The 20,074-nt window shown below is 39.4% G+C and overlaps 1 long non-coding RNA gene across 2 annotated transcripts; it reads left to right on the top strand.

The window, feature by feature from the left end:
* Positions 1-20: 20 nt before the first annotated feature.
* Positions 21-15,098, top strand: LOC116441494. 2 transcript variants are annotated; one of them, XR_004239092.1, is made up of 4 exons: positions 21-396; positions 876-945; positions 10,729-10,804; positions 12,237-15,098. It is a non-coding gene; the product is annotated as an uncharacterized LOC116441494 (long non-coding RNA). The 2 variants fall into 2 exon arrangements; XR_004239093.1 differs by lacking the exon at positions 876-945.
* The last annotated feature ends 4,976 nt before the right edge of the window (positions 15,099-20,074 follow it).

Here is a 20,074-nt window from a genome sequence, read left to right as displayed (position 1 = left end):
GCCGCCATCCTGACCAGCAGCGCTCTGACGTCATAGCCCGTCGGAGACACTGGAGGCGCCATCTTGAGTGAGGGCGCAGCCCCCTCCAGGGGCGGCCCGGCCCCGCCCTGGGGACGCCGGGCGCCAATGGGGCGGGAGCTGCTGCTGCAGTCGTGATCCCCTCGTCTCGTCATCCCCGCGCCCTTTCTCAGGAGGTAGCGGAATGTGGCTGCCTCGGGTTCACGCAGTGACCTCAGGACAACCCCAGGGAAAACGCGTTCCTCGGGGCACGAAGGTTTCATCCTCTTTTCAGTCATAAACGGTGGAATTAAAAAAAAAAATTCTGCCTTGTTGACTTCAGAATCGTCAAGCACTTTATGTGAAGCGTGCCCTTAAGCTATCCTCTACAAGACCCAGGTATTACAATGATAAATCCTTTTTAATATGAAAGGTGCCAGTGGGAGTCAAGTGTTTCATTGCTGACTTTGACTAGAGAAAACAGGGATATCCTGCTGACATAAATACATCTGTGTTGGTGCATGCTGCATTTGGCTTATGGGCATAAATTTAAGGCTGATTAATCTTCATGAACACACAATACATCAAGCTTGAATTCAAGCTGCATGTTTCTCAGAATTGCCAGAGCCTGTACAGTAAACGCCCCCGTGGGATGAGTGCCCTGCGGGCCCCTGGCAGCCGGAACATGGTCCCCCCAGCCACTGCCGGGTGTCCCGTCTCCTGTACCAGGGGTGACATTCCTCACAGCAGGGCTTGGGACACTGCACGGGCAGCAGCAGAGCCTGTCCGTACTCTGCAGGTACCAGGAGATGAACGAGCGTGTGCTGCAAACTGTGCAGCCACTGAGCTCCCTTTCCCTCCTCCCTTCTGCTCTGCAGACAGCCTGTCCTGTTTCTGGCCGATCTTGGATTCTCGCTGATGGTTGAATGCAGAGGTACAAGTAGCCAGGTAACCCAAATCTGTCTAGAAATTCATGTGTCAGGGGTCAAAATGACACTGATGCCTCTGGATGGCCACAACTGCATATCTGTTCCTCAGCGGTTACTATACATGTCAATGACTGCTGATTTCCTAGCCCACTTCTATCACTTCCAACTCTGGTCTGGCAGAATCTAGCTCTGCCATTTTTAAAAAACTGATAACAATACTGAATATAGCCTGCATGCACAAATGCACAGTCATGAAAAACCCTTCTGGCAACAGAAAATTTAACTGGTCATAATGACACTTAGCAAAAATTCACCAGGTGCAAACAATTCTTCATCTGGCAACAACACTATTAAACTTGGGTTAACCCTTTGCTTATCAACTTCCACTCTGTCTCCTCAGCCTCTTGCTCTTCTGGAAAAGATACACAGATCATGGCTCAGGGAAGCTGTGAGTTTCCCAGATTCATACTATCTCAGTTTAAATGTCTTAAATTAAACAAAGTTGATCATCCCACACAGATGTTTAAGAATGAGTCCTTATAATGTTGAGAAAAAATGAAGAAATCTTATATTCCCACCCCTTTCTCTTTTTAGTTGTGGGTGGATAACTAGGTGAATCATATTGTATACATAGAGCAACATTGTTGGGATATGAAGTACAGTTGCAACTTGAAGACAAGGTGATTCTATGTTGATGGCCTGGACAGGAGTGCTGGGATTGAGGGTGTGGTGCTTCGGGGTGTGGATGTTTTCCACACTTACATGTGTTCTAAATGGGGCAGTGTCTGTGTATTACAGTGACACTCTGTCAAGATACATACCAGAAGATCAAAACAGGAGAGCAATATTTCACTGGCTAAAAAACAGTTCTGATATTTTTGCACAATAAAGTTACCTGAAATTGTTAAAAACAAAGTAGTTGACTTGTGACCTGTTGTAAAGTTTGCCAATGCCGTATCTAAGTTTAAAACCGGGCTAATTTTAGGCTTAGGGTATCTGATATACCAAAGGTACTTCTGGAACATGAACATACGTATCTCAGGAGCTACTCCCTGCTTTCCTGGTGTACTGGGGAGAGGTTCTAGAGGGGTCGGTACACAGTCAGAGCTTAGTACTACCAAGTACTCCCAAGTTTTGGGAGATCATTACAAAGGAATTCTGTCAGCTTCATCTTAGCAGTAAGGTTTGCCATTAAGCAATCAGACATGAGTGATCTCCAAAAGTTAATATATGAGCATAGTGTCATAGGGACCATTTTTACTACATATAATGCTTCAGATAAAGCATTGTTCCTATTCAGATCATTGTAACACAACTTTGTCTCTCAAACAAAAATGGATGGGAGCATCCAATGGATTTTGTCATAATGCAGACACCTCAAGATTTCAAGCTTTTTTGAAGGGTGGTTGATTACCATGGCCAGGACTTGTATATGGGGCAAGTTCCTTTCATTCTCACTACAGCAATTTCTGTTGCTGTGTGCTGTTGTCTCTGGCAGAGTTGAGTTAAGCCTTGTGAAAGACCCAGGACAGAGGACTATTTACACTGTAAGTTGTTCTCCAGTCATGCAATGCTTATGGACTGACAAAACTGTGTTTCATTGACTCCAACTTGGGGAGTAATATAGTCCTTTTAAGAGATCACAGCTCTTAAATGGTATTTGGATAAATTTCAACATTTAAATCACTGTTTACGTGTCTTCTATAGTAAACAAGAGAAAAAAATAATGAAAAAGAACAAGCTATCAAAATGTGAGGAGAATGGAAACCATCAGTGTTTAATAAAGATGGTATATGCATTGTCACCAAATATCGGGCAATGTTTCCAAAGAGCCTTAAACCATAGTCTCTCCCAAAATATGTACATATTCTATGGTCAGGTCTGTAGGTTTTTCAAGACATGTGGCTCTACTGTCTGGTCAGATTCCAGGCTGTTTTCCATGAATATCATGAATAACAGGGCATTGCTAGGACTGCCTAAAACAGCATCAAGAAAGACATACTCACATGCAGTTGACGTCTCTGTCCTGATCTTCAATCTGTGTATCTTTTCCTCATGCACAGGGTGGCGGGGTTGTGTACTGCTGGCTGAATTTCAATAATAATACAGTGGCCTCCAGTGCATAAATCCTTTGCTGCCACAGAGAAGGAAACAGTGAGCAAACAGGTTAAGTGCAAGGTCATAGGCTTAATGAGGTTTTAAATATTGCAGCTCACAGCATAGGAGAATATAATGACCCTAAATTGAACAAGAGAGTTAAAATAGACTTCTAGGATCAATGATTATTACCAGGGCATGGTAATAAACACACATTTCTGTATTTTCCTATAATATCTCTCTTACAGGGTTTTAAGACAATTTACTAGTGAAGCCCTGTCACCCTCTTCTGATGAAGGTAACTAATACATATGAATTACTTCCCTGCTTTTGTGAATTCATTTCTCTCTTATTTAATAACATACAACAATATTGCAACAACAACTTTTTGGGTCAAAATGTCGCATTTAATCTGAGAAGAAAATGGAAGAATATGAAAAAGAGCTAGAAATTGATGAATATATTAAGGGTAAATGTCTAACATTCACTTCCAAACACCACAGGAGTCTTAATAGCCTTTTTGCCATTACTTCTTACACAAGTGTTTTCAAGGCAGAGGATACTTTTTTCTCCCTCTTCCTTCACCCGTATAACCAAAGCACAGAACTTTGATGGTTAAATATTACGACAGGACAGTTTTCTTATTTGCAGAATCATTACCATTTCAGACCCTGGCAAAGAAACCTTTCCTATTTCATGAACTGCCAGCAGTTGGGCTTAAACTGAATTGTAAGTGGAAGTGGCTAAGCAAAGGAATAATATTTTTTCTCCCAGCTTTCCTCAGGCTTTCTTTGAATGTCCTCAGGGCTTCCAGTCTGGAAAACTGTACTCTGCACTCCTGCATACTAAGAGCAAAAGGTACACTTTATTAACACCAAAACAATTCTCTTCTGTCATTTTCTTTAGTTTGCTCCGCAAATAAGAAGGATTTGTTGTCCTTAGAAGTAACCTATATTTTCATTCTGGAGCTTTGATAACAACTCTAACATTACAAAAAAGATGGTATGGCTGAGATCAAAATGAGCTGCATACACATCCCAGCTCAAAATTAATGTTGACAGAACAGAATGTAGTATGAGACTACACTACTATTTTTAGAATATACAACAGAGAAACAAGGAAGGAATATTCCTGATTGTCTTCAATCTGTTGACAATGAGCTTTTTACAGTGTGAAATTCCATGTGAACAAAAAGAGGTTATGTCAATAAGGGCAAGAAAATGTAATAAGTTCTACATTTTAGTTGTGTAACTGAATCATGTGTCTACTGAAATTGTAATATTAGAGATGAATCTCACTGGGTTTGTATCATCAATAAATCAGGACGTCAAAGCTTTCTGACTCAGATATGCTTAAATAAGATTTTTTTGATGCAGAGCTGCCTTTTTTGTTTGTGTAATACTTGATCATAATATGCAAATGTTTACTGTAAATGAAATTGATCCAAGGAAAATGCTGTATTCTGCTTATGGATTTCCCCAGCGAATTGCATCTCTATTCAAATTACAGACTTTTTATCACACTTGCATTTCTTCCACAGGAGAGAAATGCCAGCTTTTTTCTTTTGGCAAAGAGACAAATTGCTCTCTCTGTGTTATCCCTCGTATAAACTCAGGCAAATGCTGACAAACTGCGGAAATAGCAGCTGCACAATGCTGATCCAATTGTCTGAAGTGAATAGAACTGCTGGAAGGCATGGAACTTGTGGAGTGCACTGATTTTCTTGGTCCCTGAAGCCAGGAGAAAACAATTGTTTCAGTGGCAATGCGCAGTTTCAGGAAGGTTGAGGTTATGACAAGGGTGGTTAAATGGTGGCTTTTGAGTTACATGTGGATTGTGAACAATTCCAGTACAGCATGTATGCCATATCTGCAGCGTATAATTGGTTAGCTGACTGTGCTTGCACAAAGGCTGCTGGGCAACTCATATTCTCAGCTGAGGAAAAAAGGGAGCTGGCATTGCTGGGCCTCTTGGGACTCCCTTCCACAAGGAGCTACAGCTTCCTTCAGAGCCATTGTCACCTGTAAATGGCTACCTAAGCTCCCAGAGGGCAGCCCTGCTAGCTGAGACAAAACAATTGTCCAGGACAGTATAATACTGGGCATGGAAAATGTTTATGCCCCTTTTGCCCATTTTTACCTTAAAACTGCTGCAGCAGCCAAGTGGCATGTTAGACATTACTGCACCATCCCTGGCAGGGCAGTTGGGCAGTGACTTTTTCCTTCTCCTAGCTCCTTTTCTTCTCCTATTCTTAGTCCTATCCTCTTAACCAGTGCTGGGAGAGCAAGTATGCTTATGGCTTGTGCTCAACTACCTGAAGGTGATAGCATTCCGATAGTAGCTAAACAGTCAGGGATTTACTCTTCTACCTTCCCTTGAATGTGATTTTACCACTTCTGTGGGTTATTTTCTCAGACCTGCAAGTACAGGTATGCTCTTATCATTGGTGTCAGTGGAAGGTGCTATCTTGAAGAGCAAGTGCAGGTGCCATGCAGTCAACTGGACAGGGACTTTGTCATTAAACAAGATCATTACTCACTAATCTGGAAGAGACTGAGCAAGGTTTCTCACAGCTACTCCAAATTTATTTCACAGGACTTAACTATATGAATTTACATGCAGTTATGTGCCTAAACGTTGCCACAGTCTCTTGTTCAAGAACAAACAAGTGCAGTTAATTTGACCCAACAATCAACTGCCATGTAAACAAATAAAATTTGGTACTTTTTTTCATTGAATTGTTGTAGTCACTGTCTGTCACCCTGACTTACAATGAGAAGAACTATTGAGGCTAGGGAGGTAGTTGCTGATTTCTGTGGGTTTGCACTCAGGGTAACAGAGTTCTTAGTGTGCAGAATCACAGAGAAGGTGAACTTTCTCATCAAATACAGAGCTACCAGCAGACTTGATAGCTCTTTAAGAAAACTGAAATGTCAGTGCTCATGTTGAAAGCTCGGGCCCGAGTTTAGAGTAAATGTATGATACATTCAAAGCCTGAAGCTGCCTTTTTTTTGCTCATGCAAAAGCAGCAATGAGTGGGTCAGTGAGGTATGCCATGCAGGCTTGGATCATATTTTAAATAGCAATAAAGAGCTTCAAAGTTCTTCAAAGAACTAGAAAAAAGAATTAGGAACTATACTTGCCCTTTGTGAAATAAATGAGGTCACATCTGCAAAACTATGTATTGTATTTTACTACTGCCTCAATGCATCAATTGACTAATTGCAACTAAACAATTTTACAAGTAATGCAGCCATTACATAAGCAAAACCAGAATGAATTCAGCACCACGTGAAGGCAAGTAATCAAATTCCATTGTAACATGACAGGAACTCCGAGTAACCGGAGATGAAATGTAAGGGAAACTGATTTGAGGCAATTTGTACACAGAGATGGCAAAAAGCCCTCTATAGAAATTTTATTTCTTCCTCAACCCAGATTCCAGTCATTTCTCTTTCTAACTCACATACAGACGTCAATTTCTCTGAGAAACTTTGTTCAAATACGTCAATTCAGGTGAAAAATGCATCTCAAAACGGGAACTGTGTTATAATTTTAGTTATATAGCAATTGCAAACTGATCACATTGTGTATTGTAAGGCTTTAAAGTATTACCTGTCTGTGGAACACTAATATCAAGGTCCATTCCTGTTATTTATAAACATGGTATAAGCCTAAATTAACTGTCAGCTCTGTTCCCAGAACTCTATAAAAATTGCATATTTAGAATATTTTTCTGAGTAAAGTTACTAATTAGAACTTTTTTTTTGTGTATTACTGGATGCCATTGAGAAGCACCCTTTATCACAATGTTTGGCAAAGTAAATTCCAGTTTATTAAAGAGATTGTTATTTAGTAATTTGGCCAAGGAAAATCTACAGGTCTTCTGAGAAACATCTTAGCACAGGTAGAATAGTTCCCTTTTTTTTCCTAGCAAGCGAGAGTATGTAGTGCTGAGAGTTACATTGTATCCTCATGCAATATTAGCTTCTCAAGAAAGTTCTCAGAATATATTAAGACATAAGATGGTATAGCTGTGATTACTTGAGACCATAAAACCTTGTCTTGTTTGTCATTCCTACTCCTATATTCCTGTGCAATGCTTCCAGCTTCCTTTCAGAAGCTAAAACAACAGAGACAAAGCTTGCGTCCTGATTGACTGATGGGGTACTGAAAATTATTAGTAGGCCTTACAAACACCATTGATTTTTTTAAAAAACTCCTCAAATACTAGCACCTCATCTTTGTATTTGAAACAAGCATTTGTCTGTTTGTTGTGTTAAATGTAGGTAGGCATCTACACACTGATATCAGCAGACTCTGAGGAGCTCACAAGTGTATTTCAAATTCACTTCAACAAGGGCACCAGGCACTGTTATAAGGATTTCGTAAAAATCCGTCCTTTAGAATCTTGTAAGTAATCTCTTGGATGTCCTACAGGCTTGCCTTCATAAAGCTTTCAACATTGAGTTGAGTGGGCTGCATGTGTGTGAAGCTGCCTTGATTGAAACGCCAATATTCTCTCTTTCTCTGGGCTCTGAAATTTACTACTGCAATAAAACAGAAGCATTCCCTTGCATACAAACTGAAGTGGCTATGAAGAACAACTACTGAAGTCCCTCATTTATTTCATGGTTTCAGTGTAATTGACATCAGCATTCAATCCTTTCTACTGGCCTATTCATTGTCTCCCTCTCCTGGAGATTCGGTCTGGTTTCAGTGTGTGGATACAATATGCCAGCTAGCAAGAATTTCTCCTGCTTCTTTGCAGTCCCATGAGATATTTTTCTCTCTCATAGAAGATATTAGCAGAATTCTATGAGCTATGAACACCTGCGACCTTGCAAAGCTTTGTTTATGGTACAGTAGAAAAATGTTTTGACAATGGATGTTTTAGGATTTCAGCCAATCACCCCAAGGGGTGGCTTATCCTTTTTTCCAATTAGACTATGAAGAAAAAAGTCTATAAAAGAGTTTGTAAAATAATTAAATAAAGGGATCTTGCTGCACAATTCCTGCCTGTTGGATGTCTCTTCTCCCTATCACTGTGGGACACTGTGATATCAGTGTACTACAAATTCATTACTGAACTGCAGCACCTTCCCTCTCTAAAAGGAAGGGGAAAGAAGAAATCACCCTGTAATTACAAGAAAAGCATCTTTTACTTTTTTTTAGCTCTTAGTTATTTCCAGTAATACTTACAGCAAGCAACCAACACCACCTCCCACATCTCCCAGTCCAAGACTCTATGTTAAGAGGATATTTATCTTTCTTTCTGACCCCAAAGAACCAGTGCCAGAGACACCCTAATACAAATATTTCTTAATAATTCATGGAATGATTGATGGGCAAAAAATATTGCAAATTATGTATTTTTGGTGTATTATTTAATCAGCAGGAATACAAATGCTCTTTTTATAGAGGACATGAATAATTTATTTTAGTACTAAAGGCTGAGAATTCCTGTAATGCATAATTTGCAAGAATGATGCAATGAGCTCTAACCAGAGACTGGGAAACAATGAGAGGAAAATGATGAAGGGCCACTGGTACCCACTGGTCCTTGCATAAGAATGGGGACCAAAAAGTGTTTGAAATTAATACAGAAGAGCTGGTGTGGCATAAAATAAAGAGAGAAAGAGGGCAGATTGGGAAAAATCTTGCTTCACTTGGGGAAATAACAGCAAATATTACCTGTAGAGATTATGAAGAATTACATGGGAGGGCACATGGAACATGGAATGTAGCCACCAGATGAATGCAATTTTATGGGGAAAAGTGTTAGGAGAAGGATGTGGTAACATTTTTCTGTAGTACAGGCAGTATTTTTTAATATTGAATACACAACGGAAGGCTCTTTTTAGCATAGTGCAGACTGTGTGGGAAAATGGTCCCCCAAAACCTGGCATTTTGATATCTCTCTCCTGTTCACAGGACACATCCTCTTCTTTAGCTATCTGTGGCATTTATAAGATAGTAATTATTACTTGTGGGGACCACATAGCCTTAGAGCTCAGCTGAGGTACGGATGGTATTGTGGAATAAGATGATTATGAACTCTAGGATAAACACTAAGAAACCAGTAATTTATTCCACAGTTGCAGCTTACCACATTTCTAAAATGCATCAAAAATGTGGTAAAAGCTAGGGGATTCTGCCAGCAGGTTTTCACAGCAGATGCCACATATGATGTGGCTTTGACAGATGCTATAGAGCATGGGGACTTCTGGTGAGAGCAGAACCATTTGTAAGATAAAACGTTTATTGTGACTTCTGTAGCTGAGAACTTAGAAAACGCCTAATTCCCCACATTACCACTGGCTGAGAGGAAAAACAGTCTCAATCACCACTGTGGACTTGGATCCCATGTTGCCATATGGCTAGAAGTCAGTAGATTCGAAGTAGCTGAACCCAATCAAAAAAGTGAGGGATATCGTAGATGTTCTGTTTCTACTCCATTCAGTGGACATTTCCTAAGTATTCGAGGGGGGAAAAAGTAAGTAGAGGTACTATGTGAAAATATCTACAGAATCTAAAGCTGTGCAAAAGAACACTCTGCTACTAAATTATATAATAGTGTGTATCACTCATTCATTAAATATCAAGAAATAATTTAAAGTTTTCTGCAATTTGGCATGCTCCTGAAATTATATCCATTCCCCTGTTTTTTGTTGTATACACCTGTAAGGATAGTTTTATAGGCTTTCTTTGGTTTAAACTCTTGATGTAAAAATTTTTCTTAGCGCTGATTAACTTTAAGAGAAAATGGAAGATCAGTGGATGGACCATAATTTGACATGATTATCAGGAATGGAAACCAGAAAGATTTTTAAAAGTGAGAATAAACTCTTTCTTTGACAGATTAGCTGCTGGTTTCTAAATCTTATTTCTGAGAGAAGAGTACACATGAGGGTAACATGAGGTCCTCTCTTCACCTAGCTGTTAGCAGACTTGCAAAAAGTCCAGTCATCCCTTCACTAGCTCTCCTGCCCTGTTTTTGAGCTGCAAGGTGTAGTAGGGAGACATGGGCTTTGGATGCAACTTTGCTGATGTTGATTGAACACTAACTCAGTAGGCAGGATTTCAACCCATGTGACCCAGTCAAGTGCTGGACATGGGGTAGTCCTCGATGTTAAGGTGGAGATTGCTCAGTAGCATTTTATGTCTGCAACAAAAAAAAACCTTCCATCAAATTTTTATGGGTAATTGATGTGTTACTCCTTCTTTGCTGGGTCAGAAGTAGTGGCCTGACCTTAAATATATCACTGTCCTCTTGCTGTATGCATTTTCCCGCTCTAACAGAAAGCAAGGAGCTTTTCAGATTCTGAACCTAAAATAATGAGAATATGTTTAGGCTTATGAAACATGTTCCCTAGTATAGTGTCATTAATAAAAATCAGAACAAATGTACTTTAGAATAAATGAACGAATGAAATTTAAGACTGATACTGCAAAATAAATTTGAACTGTTTTTTTTTTTTGGTGGGGGAATTCATTGGGCTGTGAAAATTAATCACACTGTGCATAGTATCCAACTGGTACGCATTACTCACTCCAAAATAATTCTGTTGTTTTGAACTTTGCATGTATACTGGATTGATTCAGTGTTTATTGATATTTTTGGTTTGCATCTCCTTTATGTTTATGCCTACCAGATGGTCTTTATTTGTCATAGTATTTCTTAGGATTTTGTTTTCTATCTCAGATTTGAGTGTCTGCATGATGAAGATGTGAAAGAAGAAACTGAGCGATATTGAACATCACAGGTGAGATTGATAAGGGTAAAGAAAGCACATTATGATTACAAATAATAGTGTAAGAGAAAAGCCTGAACTGATCTGTATTTTGGCTCTAGGGATAAGATTCTCAAGCAAAATGTATATCTTAGGGTGTTCCTAGTGTTGAATTTGGGGATTTAAAGTTAAAAGAAGCTAAAGTAGATCCTTTTCTAAGATTTTTTTTTAGTAGCACAACTTTTTTTCTTCTTCACAAGCCTTTAAAATCTCATTGCCCAAGACATTTACACAGAGAAGCCCTATGTGCCTAACACTGGATTATAAGCATAATACAGGAGCTGTATAAGAACCAATATCTGCCTAACCCTTTCAGTCTCTCCACCTCAGAAGAGTAGACTGGTTTGTATCAGATCCACTGAGCCAAGGTTCAGTGCTCACTGTTGAGGTGAGGACTGGTTGAGGCAAGGGGGCTTCTTGTATGGGAAACAAATTCCACCCCTTCATTTGCAGGAGGGGACACTGATGTCTATAGTATGGTTTCCTTTGGCAATATTGATCTTTCCTCCCCACCCCCTCCCCCTTCCTTTCCCAATCCCTTCCTGAAATAGCAAGGACACACAAAAATTTTGGAATCCATGAGAAATCTTTCATCATTTCAGATAATGGAATAGTCTTTTCCAGTCTTTAATGGCTGAAGCTTTATGAAGAGAAGCTAGGTCATATGTCCTCAAAAATATTTTTCCCACAGAGGATACTGGAAGAGCTTTTGGCAAATTTCCAGCAAAAGAACACCTTGCTAGAAGTGATAATCCTTCCATGGACAGACATAGAAACTGGCATGAAAACTCCTGGGTCTGTTAATCTTGCAAAATTTAGCTAATAGTCAGAGATATGCTCTTCATGCAAAGTCAACCAAATATAGTGAACACAGTTCCATAAATATATATAGTGAGCATAAAAGCAAATAATAGCCTTAGATAAACCCGGGACACAAAAATACAAGCTCCAAAAGTCCTTTGTTTCTGTCTTAAAGCTAACTGAATTATTTTCCTTTAACTGTGAATCAGTAAATCTCAAGACAAGATGCGCGAGGAAAGCTAAAATAAATTGAGTTTGAGACCATAGACCATTGTCTCAAAAAGACACAATGTGAACAGGAATTAGTTATATCTATATATATAGCAATTTGTTAAAGTTTAACAGTGAATAAAAGGAGGCTGTGATACCAATTACTTGGTGTAGACTAGAAGAGGAAAATTGTTTTCTGGTAAACCAAATTAAATCCAGAGTGACCAGAGAAGATGGTAGATGAAGTTGGTGGTGAAAGATATCCAATAATTAAATCTGTCTTTTGGTAATGGCAATATTAACAGCAGTCATGTTTAGAAGTCTCTCACTGTAATAAACAGAGTTTTGACTGTAGTCTTCACTTCTTTCACAGAGTAGATTGAAATAAACTTCTTATTTTCTCACCCAGAATATGGCTCTTACCATTGGGAAGTATTTAGGGGTACTGAAGAAGGATCAGAAATTGTTCTATGAAAGGAAGAAGGGAGGACAAAGCAAAGACTGGAAGATTTGGAAACCCTGAAAACAGACACCAGATATTTGCCATGCACAACAAAAAGAGCAAAAGGGTTGGGCAGCAGCTCTGATGCCTGATTAAGGCTGTTGTATGTCTATACTGTACATTATGAAGAGCTGATAACCATATATTAGTGACTGGTGTTAAGTTGATCTTTTGCATGTAATATGTTATTCAAGCAGTTTCCCCAATAATGTGACACATGTTTAAGGAGACCACAGGAAAAAGAAGACTAGTGACCTTTCTGTCCTTCAGCAGATAAAAATTTTATCATACCTTTTCTATTTCTTTATTCTATATTGACAGCTTGCCTCCCCATGTGGTCAAGTTCTCCTGAAGGAATTTTGATTTTGTAGAGTTACTACCAAAGCTGTAATCACAGCTGGGTTGAACACCATGCCTCACCAGCCCAAGGCAACTCAAATTCATTGTTTCGTGGGACCCAGTGGCAAACATAATTTACAGCATCCCTGACCCTGTTGAAAACACTCCTTTTTTCCTGACCTCTTTCAGTTTGAAGAAGATAAAAGCTGTCACAGTTCTCTTCAGGCAGTAACTTTTCAATAGCCATTGGTGAACAGCACTATATTTAAAGTTCTGTGCTTTCTTATATGGAACAACGTAGACTTTTGGGGAATTACACAATCCTTTTGTAAAGTTCTTTCTCACTAATCTACAGCTCTGCTATTAAAGGTATCCTTGGAGAGATTTAGGAAAGCAATTGTTTGCTCCACTTCAAATTAAAAGAAATAAAGGAAAGGACGTGAATTCAGCACTGTTATTATCTCAATAACAGGAGTGGTATATACTTTGTCATAAATATATTTTCTTGTGTTGGAGTGGGCAACAATTTTTTTTCTCCTAAAAATAACCTTCACTCTTTTGCACAGCTCTCCTCTGGCCTGTAGGTGTCATAGTCAGAATATGGATGAAATAGATAAATATTAGTCTACTTACATGAAATAACTTTCTGAAAAGCAATGTTGTTGTTAGATAAGCACTGTTATTTATTGAAACTTTGTAAGTGGAGAAACAACTCTAGTATGTAGACAATATAATGGATTTCACTGCATATTCTCTATCTACGAAGATGAAGTTTCTCATGTTTCTTGGGTAAAAAACCATTTTTCTCAAAATTCTTAACTTGATGCCTCCAGCTCTGAACTTGCCTGTCTTGATGCCGCTCTTTGTCCATTTTTCCTTTCACCCTTGCTTCTTAATATCTAACTCAGATAAGACCCAGAGAAGTGACTGAAAATATTAAAGAGCAGCAAGTTCCTATGCTAGGAGTAGAGTGTTGGACTGTAGGTGTAATAAAGCCACAGGATGAAGCACCAGTGAATGCTTGGGAAAGCTGCCTGGCCAGTATGGTGGTCAGGACCAATTCCATGATGGAGTGATGGCAACAGTCAGCAATGGAAGACCGACAGATGTCATCTATCAAGACTTCTGTAAGGCCTTTGACATGGTACCACAAGATATCCTTATCTCCAAATTGGAGGGACATGGATTTGATGGATGGACTCTCCAGTGGATAAGGAATTGGCTGGATGGACGTAGCCAGAAAGTTGTGGTCAATGGCTCTATGTCCAGGGAGAGGTCAGTGATCAGTGGTGTTCCTCAGGGCTCTGTCTTGGGATGGTGCTCTTTATCAATGAAATAGTGAGATCAAGTGCACGCTCAGCAAGTTTAGAGATCTGTGAACCTGAGCAGTGCAGTTGGCACAATAGAAAGATGGGCATCCATGGAACATGGACAAACTTGATAAGTGGGCCCATAGAAATCCCATTAAGTTCAACAAATCCAGGTACAAAGTGCTGCCCCTGGGTTGGGGCAATCCCAGACAAGAGTCCAGACTGGGAGAAGAACTTGCTGAGAGCAGCCCTGCTGAGAAGGACTTGGAGGTTCTGGTGGATGAAAAGCTGGACACAAGTCAAGGAATCCACTTGCAGCCCAGAAGGCCAATGGTATCCTGGGCATTATCAAAAGAGGGGTGGCCAGCAAATCAAGGTAGTTGATTGTCCCCCTCTACTCTGCCCTCATGGGACCCCACTTCACCATGCACTTTACTCCTGACTGTTACCCATTAATCAGCTCTAACACATAGAGCACCATGTGCTGGGAGATTATGAGAGTTTTGCTTGTTTTCTAAGACACCTCCATCCCAGACACTAGATATGTCTGCCAGACACTATATGCTATTAGGAGGAAACTGGAAGGGGGGTTGCCTTGTGGTCTCTTATTTCAGTCTGTTGGTGGGCAGTCTGGTAAGAAAGTGGTGCTGAAACTTACTGTGTACCTTGCCACTGGTACCGTGCTTGAATTGCTGTTGAAGGTAAAGGTGCTCAAAGTCAGCTATTTAATTGTGAAAGAGCAGGACATAAGGCTACTACCCATCATTTACAATGGAAAGAATATTAGTTTAAGTTTTGGAAATCTGGGGTTAGTTCTGGATATACCCACAAAGCTCGCAAATTGTTCTGATATACACAAGTGTGAGTTTTGTAGAGAGTTTTATTTTTCTTATTGCTCAAACTAATATTGGCTGAATAAAGAGGTCCTGCCTGTCCATCTGCTGTAGAAGTGTGTTTGACTTTGTTATGCAAAGTTTCACTCTGGCTAAACTAGAAGTGTGAGTGGCATTAGGAATCATAGTATGCTCTGCCTATGTTTGAAGGCTACATCTAAGGCATGTTTCTTATTCTGCCCTTCGGAAGATCTCCATGTTTTTCAGAGTGACAGGGACACGATACGGCTCACTTCATACAACTTTATGTTTCTTTTGTATAGATATTTACACATCTGAAGAAGTCATACTCTGCTCCCCTTATAGATATTGGGTATAAATAAGACAATTTAAAGGCATGATTTTTGACACAGATATTTGTTTCAAAATTTTGTCTGTTTTTCCTCCATGACTCTAAAGGTGCTCAAGACTATTAACTCACAGGTAAACCTGCATTTGCTCACATATACCGAACGGAAAAGTCTGAGCACAAGCAATGAAAGAACTAGGAACAGTTACTTCAGGGAAGTCTGAATGCATAAAAAAATAAAGTTGGATGATGGGAATCTTACTGTATGTTTGTGTACTTAAAAGTGTAACTGACTTCTGCAAGAATTACAACAGCCTTGTTAGAGTAGGCCAGGTAACGGATTAAATTGCAGTAAGAGCAACCAAGGACAGATTACTTAAAAAATGTAACAAAACCAATCATTTATATCAGGATGAAAAACATCCCTATCATCTAATTAGATCCTACTAAGTGGGGTTTACGGAAATTCTTCTTTAGGATTGAGATGTTACTTGTGAAAAGGGAAGGCTTTCTTCACAAGGTGCTGGGAGAACAAGTGGAATGAAAAGGGCTTGGAAAAAGCTTGTAGAAAATAAAGCTTGAATTTTTTTTTCTTCTTTAGAAACCTTGAAGATTTTTTTTCTTTCTTTCTGAATCTAGGGATTTCTTGTGCCCTTGTAACTGCTTTAGTTTACCTTTTTTATAGCTAGTCAGCACACAAGTCACTATTTCTTTTGGAGACACAGAAACTTAACTGTCACAACTAAAAAGAGATGCACCAAAGACTTTCTGACAGAGACAAGGTTTCCCAGCCCCCAGGATAGTTTATTAAAGCAATAGTATCAATGTTTAGACAAATTCATAACTTTTTCTTCCTTTTATTAAAGGCAAGGAAAACAATAAACAAAAAATAAACAAGAAAAACCTTTCCCAACCCTATATGAGGTTAACATTATAAGACTTCCATCATCTTCTTCAGAAAAAAATGTATCAGGAACAAGTTCACAGCCTTACTCAGTAACTTTACCTGTATGGGCAAAAGTATTAATGCATATAAATTACATTGGTGACAGGACTATTCTCATGAGTATAACTGCACTTATTCCTGATGTTTCCTTTTAAAAATAAGAAGTAACCCCTCAATATATCTCAATAATACTTTAATGCCTGTGGTTCAGAGGCACATGTCACTTCGACTTGCCTAATCCCATCACTTTTAACTCTGATAAGTAAATAGAATCTAATTTATTAACACTTCATATCAGGAAAGGAATCTGAATTTGTTCAAAAGAGTCCTTGTCAAGAAGTTTTCCTTAAGCAAAATTTTACAAAGTGTCTTTGCAACCAATATTTCTCAATTCTATGAAGAGGAAAAAAAGCCTGTATAGCTCTTTCAAGTCCCAGGTAACTTTAGAATGATTTTTGTTGTTGTTGTTTGTGGGTTGGGTTTTTTGGGTAGTTTTTCTGGGTTTTGTTTATTTTAATGTTTCTTTGAGGAAGAATTATTAGTTGCAGCACATCTCAATCATCCTTTGACTTGGTATATTTTTGTATAACATTCTGGCAAGCAATGAGAACTCTGGGTTTGGTTTTTTGTTTGTTTGTTTTCTTGCTTGCTTTTATTGTGGGTTTTTTGGCATGTGTGTGTAAAATTATTATTTATTTAAGGGTTTTCTATGAGTTAGTGATATTCCCATTCTTCTGGGGAATCTGCTGTTTCAATGTGCTACGGTATGTCAGAGCTTCTGCTCTCAAGTATATAATATTGTAACGTTAACTAAATAAAAATAATAGGAGCTGTTATGAGGGAGCTGCTGCGAGCTGGCTATTCTGTGTGCTCCTTAGTATAAATACAGGTATAAAAATATTTGGATCTTGACTGAGCTGCAGCAATAAGGATGGACATGAATTACATTTTTTAAATTATTTACAACTTCACAGTTTCTGTGGCTTTAAATTATTGATGCTTGTGACAGCAACTGTCAATGAGACAAAGCTTACACTGGAACAGCAGCAGCATACTGTGGTGTTCAGTGCTTCCAGTCCTCCTTATTAGGGAAAAATGTCACTTCTTTCATCGTAGGAGAGCAGAAAAAAGGAAGCAAGATCATTATTAAAGGAGAAGTTTCCTGCAAGTCTCTTTGATTACAGTGTGTCTCTCAGAACTCTTGGCATAACAAAAGTGTTCTAACTGAGCATGAAAGAGACCAGTCTTACCAGTAAGTGACTGCATATTGTTTGCTGTAACATGTTTTTTTACATGTAGGGTTATAGCAGCAAAAAGGTCCCTGCTGGACCACAAAGGATGAGGCAGCACTGTGTATTACAGAGAGACTTTAGAGGGAACATTTGTCCCCACCTACGCCCCACAGTGCATTGTTGCAGCGGGGATTACTGCAACAAGTATATTTCAAACCAGGAGTCCCGTGGAAACGAAGTATATATGGACAGATTCGTGGTAGATGTTTCAGAGATGTTTATTTCTCCAGCCGCATGGCCGGGGCTCAGCTCAGGAACCCCGCAGTCATGGGACCCCAGGGTCCTTGGCCACCCCGGGGAACACAAACCAACCAATGGGGAATGAGGCTGACCAGGGGCAGGGAAACCCCGTGTCTCTCCCCCAAGGCCCATCTCCCAGGGCTCCATGGCAGGGGGAAGGGACCCCAACAGTGCATTGTCTAGGGTGGTGTCACTCATCATTCAGGCAACACCTTCAGAACAATGGTATCAGCTGTCCAGATGTGGTACAAAGACTTGCACCTCTATTGATATAGCAGCGACTATCAGGAGTACCACAGGTCGTCTGTCTTCTTTATTAATGTTGCTCCCTCCTGCTGACCTATGAAGCTGTTGTCTCCTGAATCTGTCTGTCTATATCTGACAGATTCCTAATAAAGTTTTGTTGCTTTAGGTGCAAAAGGACAGGCCTGTTTTAATTATGGTGGTGTGTGGCTCTGTTTTCCCTGTTTCTTTATTCAAGTTCCAATCAACAACACACTAGGTGAAATTCATGAGGACAAAAGGAGAACCTTGTGTTATTTGGATCTGGGAGCTTGCTTGAACCCATTTCTGCTGAAAAAAGAGAAGATTCCTGATGCAAAACCACCAGTGAACCACATGTGTGTGCTGCACATGTACTTGCAGAGTGGAAGAAATCTGTGTGGAATATGAAATTGCATCCTGTACTGCTGGGGGTCAGGTGCTGAATTGTATAAAGACAAGTGCTGTATTAAGAGTGGGGAATGACTGAAGAGTGATTGTCTGTAGATAATGATTTTCAAGAGAAGAAGAGAATCATGCCTATTTTGTGTTCTTTTATGTGCACAGGTGGAAGGAGAGAATCAGTCTGCTGTCATTTAGGAAACAAAGATTGCTTTAATGACTTAGAAAATAGTAATAGGTACATGGGCACAATGCCAGGGAGCCTGTGAAGCTGCAAGAAATGAAGCGTGTTTTCATGGTTCCGGTTAAATCTCACAAAAATGGACTAGACTGACATTAAGACAATGGCTGACCTCTGGTTGCAGGTCACCAAATGTCAGGAGTTCGATCTCCCCAGAGTATCTAAATGGGGCTCATCCGTGTAGCCTAGAGGGACCTGCAGCTCTGTGGCTTTACATTGCCCAGGGCCCTGGCCTCAGGGGTCTATCCCTGGCCTGCCATGCAGAGGAGAGTGGCCTGAATCAACATTACTCAAGGGGTCCCTTTTCCCAGCAGAACAGCCACAATACATAGTGTTTGTCATGAGTCCCAATATATTTGCTGTAAGATTATTAAAAATAATTTTTTTTTTTCCCCACCCCTTCAATATACCTGAAGTAGTGACTGCCCTGTGTTTTAACAATGTAACACAAGTGCACTAAGGATAATCAAGAAACAAGGACTTGGGACAATGACAGAATGCTAAACTCTTTGACTATGCATGTGTACCATGCAGGACTTAGAGACCCAAGAAAAGATTTATATAACTGTATTTGTATGGTAGCAAATGCAGTATTAAGGTGAAAATTTAAGGGGGTCAACAAAAAACCCCCCAAACAACCCAATAGTAGGATTTCATAAGCTGGCCTTAAGAAAAAGCAATGTGAGGAAGCTTTTCAAGTGAATCCCCTTTGACTAAAGTAGCCATGACTAAATTATAGTCTTATTCGATACCTTCAGTGTTCATGAAAGCAGAATACTGTTTCAGAAATAAAGGTCACCAAGATAAATAAGATGCTTTAATCTATCATTGGTTAGTCTTTTTTTTATGCCCCATAAAGGTCTGATGTCTGGTAGCTTAGGTTGTCTTGGTCCCATCTCCTCAAATCAGTAATGCAGTATGTTGTTCTGCAACCATTTACCTGACCTCCAACACTGGTATAGAATGAAAGTATGCCATATTAGAGACAGTGACTTCACAGTTTCTTTCTTACACAAAGATCATTCCAGCAGTTCTTACTGTAGCTAATAGCAGCACTGCTGACATCATAAGGAAATGGATGACATAATCATTTTGATTCTGTACAACTGTTCAAGGGCATTGACTACAGAGTACTGACATCAAGTAGCACCTACAGACTAAAAACATTAAGGTCTTTTGATACTAACTTGCAGGATCCAGCAAGAATATTTAACTTTGTAGTTTAACCACTAGTTAGTGGCATAACAACAACAACAACAAAGGCAAAGACTCTTATTTTCTTTTTAAAAAACACTGAACAGGGATACTAATGGGAAGATCTCATTGACAATATGCCATGAAGAAATGAAACCTAATGAAATACAATAATTCATGTAACATGGGGCAAAGAAAGCCTTTGAAAGCAGAAAAAATAGCATTTCTTATTTGTCTAAATCTATCCTGTATGTCTCTTAAAAAGAGAAAATTCACTTAAGTACACACATTAATTCATTACATTATAAGAACCATTGCATTTAACATTTTCCACAGAA

The sequence above is a fragment of the Corvus moneduloides genome, chromosome 1 (genome assembly GCF_009650955.1).
Source record: "Corvus moneduloides isolate bCorMon1 chromosome 1, bCorMon1.pri, whole genome shotgun sequence".
Taxonomy (NCBI): Eukaryota; Metazoa; Chordata; class Aves; order Passeriformes; family Corvidae; genus Corvus; species Corvus moneduloides.
The sequence above is the reverse complement of the archived record's forward strand: the minus strand, read 5'-3'. Positions and strand labels throughout refer to the sequence as shown.